This window comes from Dromaius novaehollandiae, chromosome 2, assembly GCF_036370855.1.
Source record: "Dromaius novaehollandiae isolate bDroNov1 chromosome 2, bDroNov1.hap1, whole genome shotgun sequence".
In the NCBI taxonomy this organism is placed as follows: domain Eukaryota; kingdom Metazoa; phylum Chordata; class Aves; order Casuariiformes; family Dromaiidae; genus Dromaius; species Dromaius novaehollandiae.
This window is the reverse complement of record NC_088099.1, coordinates 73846050-73861599: the sequence shown is the minus strand read 5'-3', so window position 1 is coordinate 73861599 and position 15550 is coordinate 73846050.

The following is a 15550-nucleotide window of genomic DNA, read 5'->3' as shown; positions in this document are numbered from 1 at the left end:
TAGTATCGCTGCCGATGGATATCGATGCCTATCGACAGGCAGCAGGAGCTGCCGATGTTGAGAGGCAAGCCGAGCTTTCGGTGTGTGGGCCGTGTTGCTCTTGGGAGGCACCGAGGCCTATGGACACTGACCATTTTTGGGACTGAGGGCCCTTGCCTAGCATTGATTTCCGTAGGCCTTGCCCGGCAGCAACATGCAGAGGTAGCGAGCCCTCTCGCTCTGCCTCAAAAGCTGTGGATCCCGACAGCTTCGTAGCCAGCGGGAGGCATCGAGAGGGAGAGGCGTGCGTAACTCTCCATGCCTAGCGATCGGTGTGGATCTACACGGGCATTTTAGCTTTTGGGATGGGGCCGATGCTGTTCTTGGGAGGCATCGAAGGAGTCTCGCCATCGATACCTCTCGGTCTCGAGGGGCATCGAAGCCTGTCCAATTCCACAGCTATCGATAGGCATCGATATCCATCGGCATCCATAGTATCGCTGCCGATGGATATCGATGCCTATCGACAGGCAGCAGGAGCTGCCGATGTGGAGAGGCAAGCCGAGCTTTCGGTGTGTGGGCCGTGTTGCTCTTGGGAGGCACCGAGGCCTATGGACACTGACCATTTTGGGGACTGAGGGCCCTTGCCTAGCATTGATTTCCGTAGGCCTTGCCCGGCAGCAACATGCAGAGGTAGCGAGCCCTCTCGCTCTGCCTCAAAAGCTGTGGATCTCGACTTCTCCGTAGCCAGCGGGAGGCATCGAGAGGGAGAGGCGTGCGTAACTCTCCATGCCTAGCGATCGGTGTGGATCTACACGGGCATTTTAGCTTTTGGGATGGGGCCGATGCTGTTCTTGGGAGGCATCGAAGGAGTCTCGCCATCGATACCTCTCGGTCTCGAGGGGCATCGAAGCCTGTCCAATTCCACAGCTATCGATAGGCATCGATATCCATCGGCATCCATAGTATCGCTGCCGATGGATATCGATGCCTATCGACAGGCAGCAGGAGCTGCCGATGTCGAGAGGCAAGCCGAGCTTTCGGTGTGTGGGCCGTGTTGCTCTTGGGAGGCACCGAGGCCTATGGACACTGACCATTTTTGGGACTGAGGGCCCTTGCCTAGCATTGATTTCCGTAGGCCTTGCCCGGCAGCAACATGCAGAGGTAGCGAGCCCTCTCGCTCTGCCTCAAAAGCTGTGGATCTCGACTTCTCCGTAGCCAGCGGGAGGCATCGAGAGGGAGAGGCGTGCGTAACTCTCCATGCCTAGCGATCGGTGTGGATCTACATGGGCATTTTAGCTTTTGGGATGGGGCCGATGCTGTTCTTGGGAGGCATCGAAGGAGTCTCGCCATCGATACCTCTCGGTCTCGAGGGGCATCGAAGCCTGTCCAATTCCACAGCTATCGATAGGCATCGATATCCATCGGCATCCATAGTATCGCTGCCGATGGATATCGATGCCTATCGACAGGCAGCAGGAGCTGCCGATGTCGAGAGGCAAGCCGAGCTTTCGGTGTGTGGGCCGTGTTGCTCTTGGGAGGCACCGAGGCCTATGGACACTGACCATTTTTGGGACTGAGGGCCCTTGCCTAGCATTGATTTCCGTAGGCCTTGCCCGGCAGCAACATGCAGAGGTAGCGAGCCCTCTCGCTCTGCCTCAAAAGCTGTGGATCTCGACTTCTCCGTACCCGGGGGAGGCATCGAGAGGGAGAGGCGTGCGTAACTCTCCATGCCTAGCGATCGGTGTGGATCTACACGGGCATTTTAGCTTTTGGGATGGGGCCGATCCTCTTCTTGGGAGGCATCGAAGGAGTCTCGCCATCGATACCTCTCGGTCTCGAGGGGCATCGAAGCCTGTCCAATTCCACAGCTATCGATAGGCATCGATATCCATCGGCATCCATAGTATCGCTGCCGATGGATATCGATGCCTATCGACAGGCAGCAGGAGCTGCCGATGTCGAGAGGCAAGCCGAGCTTTCGGTGTGTGGGCCGTGTTGCTCTTGGGAGGCACCGAGGCCTATGGACACTGACCATTTTTGGGACTGAGGGCCCTTGCCTAGCATTGATTTCCGTAGGCCTTGCCCGGCAGCAACATGCAGAGGTAGCGAGCCCTCTCGCTCTGCCTCAAAAGCTGTGGATCTCGACTTCTCCGTACCCGGGGGAGGCATCGAGAGGGAGAGGCGTGCGTAACTCTCCATGCCTAGCGATCGGTGTGGATCTACACGGGCATTTTAGCTTTTGGGATGGGGCCGATCCTCTTCTTGGGAGGCATCGAAGGAGTCTCGCCATCGATACCTCTCGGTCTCGAGGGGCATCGAAGCCTGTCCAATTCCACAGCTATCGATAGGCATCGATATCCATCGGCATCCATAGTATCGCTGCCGATGGATATCGATGCCTATCGACAGGCAGCAGGAGCTGCCGATGTCGAGAGGCAAGCCGAGCTTTCGGTGTGTGGGCCGTGTTGCTCTTGGGAGGCACCGAGGCCTATGGACACTGACCATTTTTGGGACTGAGGGCCCTTGCCTAGCATTGATTTCCGTAGGCCTTGCCCGGCAGCAACTTTGGGAGGCACCGAGGCCTATGGACACTGACCATTTTTAGGACTGAGGGCCTTTGCCTAGCATTGACTTCCGTAGGCCTTGCCCGGCAGCAACATGCAGAGGTAGCGAGCCCTCTCGCTCTGCCTCAAAAGCTGTGGATCTCGACTTCTCCGTAGCCAGCGGGAGGCATCGAGAGGGAGAGACGTGCGTAACTCTCCATGCCTAGCGATCGGTGTGGATCTACACGGGCATTTTAGCTTTTGGGATGGGGCCGATGCTGTTCTTGGGAGGCATCGAAGGAGTCTCGCCATCGATACCTCTCGGTCTCGAGGGGCATCGAAGCCTGTCCAATTCCACAGCTATCGATAGGCATCGATATCCATCGGCATCCATAGTATCGCTGCCGATGGATATCGATGCCTATCGACAGGCAGCAGGAGCTGCCGATGTCGAGAGGCAAGCCGAGCTTTCGGTGTGTGGGCCGTGTTGCTCTTGGGAGGCACCGAGGCCTATGGACATTGACCATTTTTGGGACTGAGGGCCCTTGCCTAGCATTGATCTCCGTAGGCCTTGCCCGGCAGCAACATTGGGAGGCACCGAGGCCTATGGACACTGACCATTTTTGGGACTGAGGGCCCTTGCCTAGCATTGATTTCCGTAGGCCTTGCCCGGCAGCAACATTGGGAGGCACCGAGGCCTATGGATACTGACCATTTTTGGGACTGAGGGCCCTTGCCTAGCATTGATTTCCGTAGGCCTTGCCCGGCAGCAACATGCAGAGGTAGCGAGCCCTCTCGCTCTGCCTCAAAAGCTGTGGATCTCGACAGCTTCGTAGCCAGCGGGAGGCATCGAGAGGGAGAGGCGTGCGTAACTCTCCATGCCTAGCGATCGGTGTGGATCTACACGGGCATTTTAGCTTTTGGGATGGGGCCGATGCTGTTCTTGGGAGGCATCGAAGGAGTCTCGCCATCGATACCTCTCGGTCTCGAGGGGCATCGAAGCCTGTCCAATTCCACAGCTATCGATAGGCATCGACATCCATCGGCATCCATAGTATCGCTGCCGATGGATATCGATGCCTATCGACAGGCAGCAGGAGCTGCCGATGTTGAGAGGCAAGCCGAGCTTTCGGTGTGTGGGCCGTGTTGCTCTTGGGAGGCACCGAGGCCTATGGACACTGACCATTTTTGGGACTGAGGGCCCTTGCCTAGCATTGATTTCCGTAGGCCTTGCCCGGCAGCAACATGCAGAGGTAGCGAGCCCTCTCGCTCTGCCTCAAAAGCTGTGGATCCCGACAGCTTCGTAGCCAGCGGGAGGCATCGAGAGGGAGAGGCGTGCGTAACTCTCCATGCCTAGCGATCGGTGTGGATCTACACGGGCATTTTAGCTTTTGGGATGGGGCCGATGCTGTTCTTGGGAGGCATCGAAGGAGTCTCGCCATCGATACCTCTCGGTCTCGAGGGGCATCGAAGCCTGTCCAATTCCACAGCTATCGATAGGCATCGATATCCATCGGCATCCATAGTATCGCTGCCGATGGATATCGATGCCTATCGACAGGCAGCAGGAGCTGCCGATGTGGAGAGGCAAGCCGAGCTTTCGGTGTGTGGGCCGTGTTGCTCTTGGGAGGCACCGAGGCCTATGGACACTGACCATTTTGGGGACTGAGGGCCCTTGCCTAGCATTGATTTCCGTAGGCCTTGCCCGGCAGCAACATGCAGAGGTAGCGAGCCCTCTCGCTCTGCCTCAAAAGCTGTGGATCTCGACTTCTCCGTAGCCAGCGGGAGGCATCGAGAGGGAGAGGCGTGCGTAACTCTCCATGCCTAGCGATCGGTGTGGATCTACACGGGCATTTTAGCTTTTGGGATGGGGCCGATGCTGTTCTTGGGAGGCATCGAAGGAGTCTCGCCATCGATACCTCTCGGTCTCGAGGGGCATCGAAGCCTGTCCAATTCCACAGCTATCGATAGGCATCGATATCCATCGGCATCCATAGTATCGCTGCCGATGGATATCGATGCCTATCGACAGGCAGCAGGAGCTGCCGATGTCGAGAGGCAAGCCGAGCTTTCGGTGTGTGGGCCGTGTTGCTCTTGGGAGGCACCGAGGCCTATGGACACTGACCATTTTTGGGACTGAGGGCCCTTGCCTAGCATTGATTTCCGTAGGCCTTGCCCGGCAGCAACATGCAGAGGTAGCGAGCCCTCTCGCTCTGCCTCAAAAGCTGTGGATCTCGACTTCTCCGTAGCCAGCGGGAGGCATCGAGAGGGAGAGGCGTGCGTAACTCTCCATGCCTAGCGATCGGTGTGGATCTACATGGGCATTTTAGCTTTTGGGATGGGGCCGATGCTGTTCTTGGGAGGCATCGAAGGAGTCTCGCCATCGATACCTCTCGGTCTCGAGGGGCATCGAAGCCTGTCCAATTCCACAGCTATCGATAGGCATCGATATCCATCGGCATCCATAGTATCGCTGCCGATGGATATCGATGCCTATCGACAGGCAGCAGGAGCTGCCGATGTCGAGAGGCAAGCCGAGCTTTCGGTGTGTGGGCCGTGTTGCTCTTGGGAGGCACCGAGGCCTATGGACACTGACCATTTTTGGGACTGAGGGCCCTTGCCTAGCATTGATTTCCGTAGGCCTTGCCCGGCAGCAACATGCAGAGGTAGCGAGCCCTCTCGCTCTGCCTCAAAAGCTGTGGATCTCGACTTCTCCGTACCCGGGGGAGGCATCGAGAGGGAGAGGCGTGCGTAACTCTCCATGCCTAGCGATCGGTGTGGATCTACACGGGCATTTTAGCTTTTGGGATGGGGCCGATCCTCTTCTTGGGAGGCATCGAAGGAGTCTCGCCATCGATACCTCTCGGTCTCGAGGGGCATCGAAGCCTGTCCAATTCCACAGCTATCGATAGGCATCGATATCCATCGGCATCCATAGTATCGCTGCCGATGGATATCGATGCCTATCGACAGGCAGCAGGAGCTGCCGATGTCGAGAGGCAAGCCGAGCTTTCGGTGTGTGGGCCGTGTTGCTCTTGGGAGGCACCGAGGCCTATGGACACTGACCATTTTTGGGACTGAGGGCCCTTGCCTAGCATTGATTTCCGTAGGCCTTGCCCGGCAGCAACATGCAGAGGTAGCGAGCCCTCTCGCTCTGCCTCAAAAGCTGTGGATCTCGACTTCTCCGTACCCGGGGGAGGCATCGAGAGGGAGAGGCGTGCGTAACTCTCCATGCCTAGCGATCGGTGTGGATCTACACGGGCATTTTAGCTTTTGGGATGGGGCCGATCCTCTTCTTGGGAGGCATCGAAGGAGTCTCGCCATCGATACCTCTCGGTCTCGAGGGGCATCGAAGCCTGTCCAATTCCACAGCTATCGATAGGCATCGATATCCATCGGCATCCATAGTATCGCTGCCGATGGATATCGATGCCTATCGACAGGCAGCAGGAGCTGCCGATGTCGAGAGGCAAGCCGAGCTTTCGGTGTGTGGGCCGTGTTGCTCTTGGGAGGCACCGAGGCCTATGGACACTGACCATTTTTGGGACTGAGGGCCCTTGCCTAGCATTGATTTCCGTAGGCCTTGCCCGGCAGCAACTTTGGGAGGCACCGAGGCCTATGGACACTGACCATTTTTAGGACTGAGGGCCTTTGCCTAGCATTGACTTCCGTAGGCCTTGCCCGGCAGCAACATGCAGAGGTAGCGAGCCCTCTCGCTCTGCCTCAAAAGCTGTGGATCTCGACTTCTCCGTAGCCAGCGGGAGGCATCGAGAGGGAGAGACGTGCGTAACTCTCCATGCCTAGCGATCGGTGTGGATCTACACGGGCATTTTAGCTTTTGGGATGGGGCCGATGCTGTTCTTGGGAGGCATCGAAGGAGTCTCGCCATCGATACCTCTCGGTCTCGAGGGGCATCGAAGCCTGTCCAATTCCACAGCTATCGATAGGCATCGATATCCATCGGCATCCATAGTATCGCTGCCGATGGATATCGATGCCTATCGACAGGCAGCAGGAGCTGCCGATGTCGAGAGGCAAGCCGAGCTTTCGGTGTGTGGGCCGTGTTGCTCTTGGGAGGCACCGAGGCCTATGGACATTGACCATTTTTGGGACTGAGGGCCCTTGCCTAGCATTGATCTCCGTAGGCCTTGCCCGGCAGCAACATTGGGAGGCACCGAGGCCTATGGACACTGACCATTTTTGGGACTGAGGGCCCTTGCCTAGCATTGATTTCCGTAGGCCTTGCCCGGCAGCAACATTGGGAGGCACCGAGGCCTATGGATACTGACCATTTTTGGGACTGAGGGCCCTTGCCTAGCATTGATTTCCGTAGGCCTTGCCCGGCAGCAACATGCAGAGGTAGCGAGCCCTCTCGCTCTGCCTCAAAAGCTGTGGATCTCGACTTTTCCGTAGCCAGCGGGAGGCATCGAGAGGGAGAGGCGTGCATAACTCTCCATGCCTAGCGATCGGTGTGGATCTACACGGGCATTTTAGCTTTTGGGATGGGGCCGATGCTGTTCTTGGGAGGCATCGAAGGAGTCTCGCCATCGATACCTCTCGGTCTCGAGGGGCATCGAAGCCTGTCCAATTCCACAGCTATCGATAGGCATCGATATCCATCGGCATCCATAGTATCGCTGCCGATGGATATCGATGCCTATCGACAGGCAGCAGGAGCTGCCGATGTGGAGAGGCAAGCCGAGCTTTCGGTGTGTGGGCCGTGTTGCTCTTGGGAGGCACCGAGGCCTATGGACACTGACCATTTTTGGGACTGAGGGCCCTTGCCTAGCATTGATTTCCGTAGGCCTTGCCCGGCAGCAACTTTGGGAGGCACCGAGGCCTATGGACACTGACCATTTTTAGGACTGAGGGCCTTTGCCTAGCATTGACTTCCGTAGGCCTTGCCCGGCAGCAACATGCAGAGGTAGCGAGCCCTCTCGCTCTGCCTCAAAAGCTGTGGATCTCGACTTCTCCGTAGCCAGCGGGAGGCATCGAGAGGGAGAGACGTGCGTAACTCTCCATGCCTAGCGATCGGTGTGGATCTACACGGGCATTTTAGCTTTTGGGATGGGGCCGATGCTGTTCTTGGGAGGCATCGAAGGAGTCTCGCCATCGATACCTCTCGGTCTCGAGGGGCATCGAAGCCTGTCCAATTCCACAGCTATCGATAGGCATCGATATCCATCGGCATCCATAGTATCGCTGCCGATGGATATCGATGCCTATCGACAGGCAGCAGGAGCTGCCGATGTCGAGAGGCAAGCCGAGCTTTCGGTGTGTGGGCCGTGTTGCTCTTGGGAGGCACCGAGGCCTATGGACATTGACCATTTTTGGGACTGAGGGCCCTTGCCTAGCATTGATCTCCGTAGGCCTTGCCCGGCAGCAACATTGGGAGGCACCGAGGCCTATGGACACTGACCATTTTTGGGACTGAGGGCCCTTGCCTAGCATTGATTTCCGTAGGCCTTGCCCGGCAGCAACATTGGGAGGCACCGAGGCCTATGGATACTGACCATTTTTGGGACTGAGGGCCCTTGCCTAGCATTGATTTCCGTAGGCCTTGCCCGGCAGCAACATGCAGAGGTAGCGAGCCCTCTCGCTCTGCCTCAAAAGCTGTGGATCTCGACTTTTCCGTAGCCAGCGGGAGGCATCGAGAGGGAGAGGCGTGCATAACTCTCCATGCCTAGCGATCGGTGTGGATCTACACGGGCATTTTAGCTTTTGGGATGGGGCCGATGCTGTTCTTGGGAGGCATCGAAGGAGTCTCGCCATCGATACCTCTCGGTCTCGAGGGGCATCGAAGCCTGTCCAATTCCACAGCTATCGATAGGCATCGATATCCATCGGCATCCATAGTATCGCTGCCGATGGATATCGATGCCTATCGACAGGCAGCAGGAGCTGCCGATGTCGAGAGGCAAGCCGAGCTTTTGGTGTGTGGGCCGTGTTGCTCTTGGGAGGCACCGAGGCCTATGGACACTGACCATTTTTGGGACTGAGGGCCCTTGCCTAGCATTGATTTCCGTAGGCCTTGCCCGGCAGAAACATTGGGAGGCACCGAGGCCTATCGACACTGACCATTTTTGGGACTGAGGGCCCTTGCCTAGCATTGATTTCCATAGGCCTTGCCCGGCAGCAACATTGGGAGGCACCGAGGCCTATGGACACTGACCATTTTTGGGACTGAGGGCCCTTGCCTAGCATTGATTTCCGTAGGCCTTGCCCGGCAGCAACATGCAGAGGTAGCGAGCCCTCTCGCTCTGCCTCAAAAGCTGTGGATCCCGACAGCTTCGTAGCCAGCGGGAGGCATCGAGAGGGAGAGGCGTGCGTAACTCTCCATGTCTAGCGATCGGTGTGGATCTACACGGGCATTTTAGCTTTTGGGATGGGGCCGATCCTCTTCTTGGGAGGCATCGAAGGAGTCTCGCCATCGATACCTCTCGGTCTCGAGGGGCATCGAAGCCTGTCCAATTCCACAGCTATCGATAGGCATCGATATCCATCGGCATCCATAGTATCGCTGCCGATGGATATCGATGCCTATCGACAGGCAGCAGGAGCTGCCGATGTCGAGAGGCAAGCCGAGCTTTCGGTGTGTGGGCCGTGTTGCTCTTGGGAGGCACCGAGGCCTATGGACACTGACCATTTTTGGGACTGAGGGCCCTTGCCTAGCATTGATTTCCGTAGGCCTTGCCCGGCAGCAACATGCAGAGGTAGCGAGCCCTCTCGCTCTGCCTCAAAAGCTGTGGATCTCGACTTCTCCGTACCCGGGGGAGGCATCGAGAGGGAGAGGCGTGCGTAACTCTCCATGCCTAGCGATCGGTGTGGATCTACACGGGCATTTTAGCTTTTGGGATGGGGCCGATCCTCTTCTTGGGAGGCATCGAAGGAGTCTCGCCATCGATACCTCTCGGTCTCGAGGGGCATCGAAGCCTGTCCAATTCCACAGCTATCGATAGGCATCGATATCCATCGGCATCCATAGTATCGCTGCCGATGGATATCGATGCCTATCGACAGGCAGCAGGAGCTGCCGATGTCGAGAGGCAAGCCGAGCTTTCGGTGTGTGGGCCGTGTTGCTCTTGGGAGGCACCGAGGCCTATGGACACTGACCATTTTTGGGACTGAGGGCCCTTGCCTAGCATTGATTTCCGTAGGCCTTGCCCGGCAGCAACATGCAGAGGTAGCGAGCCCTCTCGCTCTGCCTCAAAAGCTGTGGATCTCGACTTCTCCGTACCCGGGGGAGGCATCGAGAGGGAGAGGCGTGCGTAACTCTCCATGCCTAGCGATCGGTGTGGATCTACACGGGCATTTTAGCTTTTGGGATGGGGCCGATCCTCTTCTTGGGAGGCATCGAAGGAGTCTCGCCATCGATACCTCTCGGTCTCGAGGGGCATCGAAGCCTGTCCAATTCCACAGCTATCGATAGGCATCGATATCCATCGGCATCCATAGTATCGCTGCCGATGGATATCGATGCCTATCGACAGGCAGCAGGAGCTGCCGATGTCGAGAGGCAAGCCGAGCTTTCGGTGTGTGGGCCGTGTTGCTCTTGGGAGGCACCGAGGCCTATGGACACTGACCATTTTTGGGACTGAGGGCCCTTGCCTAGCATTGATTTCCGTAGGCCTTGCCCGGCAGCAACTTTGGGAGGCACCGAGGCCTATGGACACTGACCATTTTTAGGACTGAGGGCCCTTGCCTAGCATTGATTTCCGTAGGCCTTGCCCGGCAGCAACATGCAGAGGTAGCGAGCCCTCTCGCTCTGCCTCAAAAGCTGTGGATCTCGACTTCTCCGTAGCCAGCGGGAGGCATCGAGAGGGAGAGGCGTGCGTAACTCTCCATGCCTAGCGATCGGTGTGGATCTACACGGGCATTTTAGCTTTTGGGATGGGGCCGATCCTCTTCTTGGGAGGCATCGAAGGAGTCTCGCCATCGATACCTCTCGGTCTCGAGGGGCATCGAAGCCTGTCCAATTCCACAGCTATCGATAGGCATCGATATCCATCGGCATCCATAGTATCGCTGCCGATGGATATCGATGCCTATCGACAGGCAGCAGGAGCTGCCGATGTCAAGAGGCAAGCCGAGCTTTCGGTGTGTGGGCCGTGTTGCTCTTGGGAGGCACCGAGGCCTATGGACACTGACCATTTTTGGGACTGAGGGCCCTTGCCTAGCATTGATTTCCGTAGGCCTTGCCCGGCAGCAACATGCAGAGGTAGCGAGCCCTCTCGCTCTGCCTCAAAAGCTGTGGATCCCGACAGCTTCGTAGCCAGCGGGAGGCATCGAGAGGGAGAGGCGTGCGTAACTCTCCATGCCTAGCGATCGGTGTGGATCTACACGGGCATTTTAGCTTTTGGGATGTGGCCGATCCTCTTCTTGGGAGGCATCGAAGGAGTCTCGCCATCGATACCTCTCGGTCTCGAGGGGCATTGAAGCCTGTCCAATTCCACAGCTATCGATAGGCATCGATATCCATCGGCATCCATAGTATCGCTGCCGATGGATATCGATGCCTATCGACAGGCAGCAGGAGCTGCCGATGTCGAGAGGCAAGCCGAGCTTCCGGTGTGTGGGCCGTGTTGCTCTTGGGAGGCACCGAGGCCTATGGACACTGACCATTTTTGGGACTGAGGGCCCTTGCCTAGCATTGATCTCCGTAGGCCTTGCCCGGCAGCAACATGCAGAGGTAGCGAGCCCTCTCGCTCTGCCTCAAAAGCTGTGGATCCCGACAGCTTCGTAGCCAGCAGGAGGCATCGAGAGGGAGAGGCGTGCGTAACTCTCCATGCCTAGCGATCGGTGTGGATCTACACGGGCATTTTAGCTTTTGGGATGGGGCCGATGCTGTTCTTGGGAGGCATCGAAGGAGTCTCGCCATCGATACCTCTCGGTCTCGAGGGGCATCGAAGCCTGTCCAATTCCACAGCTATCGATAGGCATCGATCTCCATCGGCATCCATAGTATCGCTGCCGATGGATATCGATGCCTATCGACAGGCAGCAGGAGCTGCCGATGTCGAGAGGCAAGCCGAGCTTTCGGTGTGTGGGCCGTGTTGCTCTTGGGAGGCACCGAGGCCTATGGACACTGACCATTTTTGGGACTGAGGGCCCTTGCCTAGCATTGATTTCCGTAGGCCTTGCCCGGCAGCAACATTGGGAGGCACCGAGGCCTATGGACACTGACCATTTTTAGGACTGAGGGCCCTTGCCTAGCATTGATTTCCGTAGGCCTTGCCCGGCAGCAACATGCAGAGGTAGCGAGCCCTCTCGCTCTGCCTCAAAAGCTGTGGATCTCGACTTCTCCGTAGCCAGCGGGAGGCATCGAGAGGGAGAGGCGTGCGTAACTCTCCATGCCTAGCGATCGGTGTGGATCTACACGGGCATTTTAGCTTTTGGGATGGGGCCGATCCTCTTCTTGGGAGGCATCGAAGGAGTCTCGCCATCGATACCTCTCGGTCTCGAGGGGCATCGAAGCCTGTCCAATTCCACAGCTATCGATAGGCATCGATATCCATCGGCATCCATAGTATCGCTGCCGATGGATATCGATGCCTATCGACAGGCAGCAGGAGCTGCCGATGTGGAGAGGCAAGCCGAGCTTTCGGTGTGTGGGCCGTGTTGCTCTTGGGAGGCACCGAGGCCTATGGACACTGACCATTTTTGGGACTGAGGGCCCTTGCCTAGCATTGATTTCCGTAGGCCTTGCCCGGCAGCAACATGCAGAGGTAGCGAGCCCTCTCGCTCTGCCTCAAAAGCTGTGGATCCCGACAGCTTCGTAGCCAGCGGGAGGCATCGAGAGGGAGAGGCGTGCGTAACTCTCCATGCCTAGCGATCGGTGTGGATCTACACGGGCATTTTAGCTTTTGGGATGGGGCCGATCCTCTTCTTGGGAGGCATCGAAGGAGTCTCGCCATCGATACCTCTCGGTCTCGAGGGGCATCGAAGCCTGTCCAATTCCACAGCTATCGATAGGCATCGATCTCCATCGGCATCCATAGTATCGCTGCCGATGGATATCGATGCCTATCGACAGGCAGCAGGAGCTGCCGATGTCGAGAGGCAAGCCGAGCTTTCGGTGTGTGGGCCGTGTTGCTCTTGGGAGGCACCGAGGCCTATGGACACTGACCATTTTTGGGACTGAGGGCCCTTGCCTAGCATTGATTTCCGTAGGCCTTGCCCGGCAGCAACATGCAGAGGTAGCGAGCCCTCTCGCTCTGCCTCAAAAGCTGTGGATCTCGACTTCTCCGTAGCCAGCGGGAGGCATCGAGAGGGAGAGGCGTGCGTAACTCTCCATGCCTAGCGATCGGTGTGGATCTACATGGGCATTTTAGCTTTTGGGATGGGGCCGATGCTGTTCTTGGGAGGCATCGAAGGAGTCTCGCCATCGATACCTCTCGGTCTCGAGGGGCATCGAAGCCTGTCCAATTCCACAGCTATCGATAGGCATCGATATCCATCGGCATCCATAGTATCGCTGCCGATGGATATCGATGCCTATCGACAGGCAGCAGGAGCTGCCGATGTGGAGAGGCAAGCCGAGCTTTCGGTGTGTGGGCCGTGTTGCTCTTGGGAGGCACCGAGGCCTATGGACACTGACCATTTTTGGGACTGAGGGCCCTTGCCTAGCATTGATTTCCGTAGGCCTTGCCCGGCAGCAACATGCAGAGGTAGCGAGCCCTCTCGCTCTGCCTCAAAAGCTGTGGATCTCGACTTCTCCGTAGCCAGCGGGAGGTATCGAGAGGGAGAGGCGTGCGTAACTCTCCATGCCTAGCGATCGGTGTGGATCTACACGGGCATTTTAGCTTTTGGGATGGGGCCGATCCTCTTCTTGGGAGGCATCGAAGGAGTCTCGCCATCGATACCTCTCGGTCTCGAGGGGCATCGAAGCCTGTCCAATTCCACAGCTATCGATAGGCATCGATATCCATCGGCATCCATAGTATCGCTGCCGATGGATATCGATGCCTATCGACAGGCAGCAGGAGCTGCCGATGTCGAGAGGCAAGCCCAGCTTTCGGTGTGAGGGCCGTGTTGCACTTGGGAGGCACCGAGGCCTATGGACACTGACCATTTTTGGGACTGAGGGCCCTTGCCTAGCATTGATTTCCGTAGGCCTTGCCCGGCAGCAACATGCAGAGGTAGCGAGCCCTCTCGCTCTGCCTCAAAAGCTGTGGATCTCGACTTCTCCGTACCCGGGGGAGGCATCGAGAGGGAGAGGCGTGCGTAACTCTCCATGCCTAGCGATCGGTGTGGATCTACACGGGCATTTTAGCTTTTGGGATGGGGCCGATCCTCTTCTTGGGAGGCATCGAAGGAGTCTCGCCATCGATACCTCTCGGTCTCGAGGGGCATCGAAGCCTGTCCAATTCCACAGCTATCGATAGGCATCGATATCCATCGGCATCCATAGTATCGCTGCCGATGGATATCGATGCCTATCGACAGGCAGCAGGAGCTGCCGATGTCGAGAGGCAAGCCGAGCTTTCGGTGTGTGGGCCGTGTTGCTCTTGGGAGGCACCGAGGCCTATGGACACTGACCATTTTTGGGACTGAGGGCCCTTGCCTAGCATTGATTTCCGTAGGCCTTGCCCGGCAGCAACATGCAGAGGTAGCGAGCCCTCTCGCTCTGCCTCAAAAGCTGTGGATCTCGACTTCTCCGTACCCGGGGGAGGCATCGAGAGCGAGAGGCGTGCGTAACTCTCCATGCCTAGCGATCGGTGTGGATCTACACGGGCATTTTAGCTTTTGGGATGGGGCCGATGCTGTTCTTGGGAGGCATCGAAGGAGTCTCGCCATCGATACCTCTCGGTCTCGAGGGGCATCGAAGCCTGTCCAATTCCACAGCTATCGATAGGCATCGATATCCATCGGCATCCATAGTATCGCTGCCGATGGATATCGATGCCTATCGACAGGCAGCAGGAGCTGCCGATGTCGAGAGGCAAGCCGAGCTTTCGGTGTGTGGGCCGTGTTGCTCTTGGGAGGCACCGAGGCCTATGGACACTGACCATTTTTGGGACTGAGGGCCCTTGCCTAGCATTGATTTCCGTAGGCCTTGCCCGGCAGCTACTTTGGGAGGCACCGAGGCCTATGGACACTGACCATTTTTAGGACTGAGGGCCTTTGCCTAGCATTGACTTCCGTAGGCCTTGCCCGGCAGCAACATGCAGAGGTAGCGAGCCCTCTCGCTCTGCCTCAAAAGCTGTGGATCTCGACTTCTCCGTAGCCAGCGGGAGGCATCGAGAGGGAGAGACGTGCGTAACTCTCCATGCCTAGCGATCGGTGTGGATCTACACGGGCATTTTAGCTTTTGGGATGGGGCCGATGCTGTTCTTGGGAGGCATCGAAGGAGTCTCGCCATCGATACCTCTCGGTCTCGAGGGGCATCGAAGCCTGTCCAATTCCACAGCTATCGATAGGCATCGATATCCATCGGCATCCATAGTATCGCTGCCGATGGATATCGATGCCTATCGACAGGCAGCAGGAGCTGCCGATGTCGAGAGGCAAGCCGAGCTTTCGGTGTGTGGGCCGTGTTGCTCTTGGGAGGCACCGAGGCCTATGGACATTGACCATTTTTGGGACTGAGGGCCCTTGCCTAGCATTGATCTCCGTAGGCCTTGCCCGGCAGCAACATTGGGAGGCACCGAGGCCTATGGACACTGACCATTTTTGGGACTGAGGGCCCTTGCCTAGCATTGATTTCCGTAGGCCTTGCCCGGCAGCAACATTGGGAGGCACCGAGGCCTATGGACACTGACCATTTTTGGGACTGAGGGCCCTTGCCTAGCATTGATTTCCGTAGGCCTTGCCCGGCAGCAACATGCAGAGGTAGCGAGCCCTCTCGCTCTGCCTCAAAAGCTGTGGATCTCGACTTCTCCGTAGCCAGCGGGAGGCATCGAGAGGGAGAGGCGTGCGTAACTCTCCATGCCTAGCGATCGGTGTGGATCTACACGGGCATTTTAGCTTTTGGGATGGGGCCGATGCTGTTCTTGGGAGGCATCGAAGGAGTCTCGCCATCGATA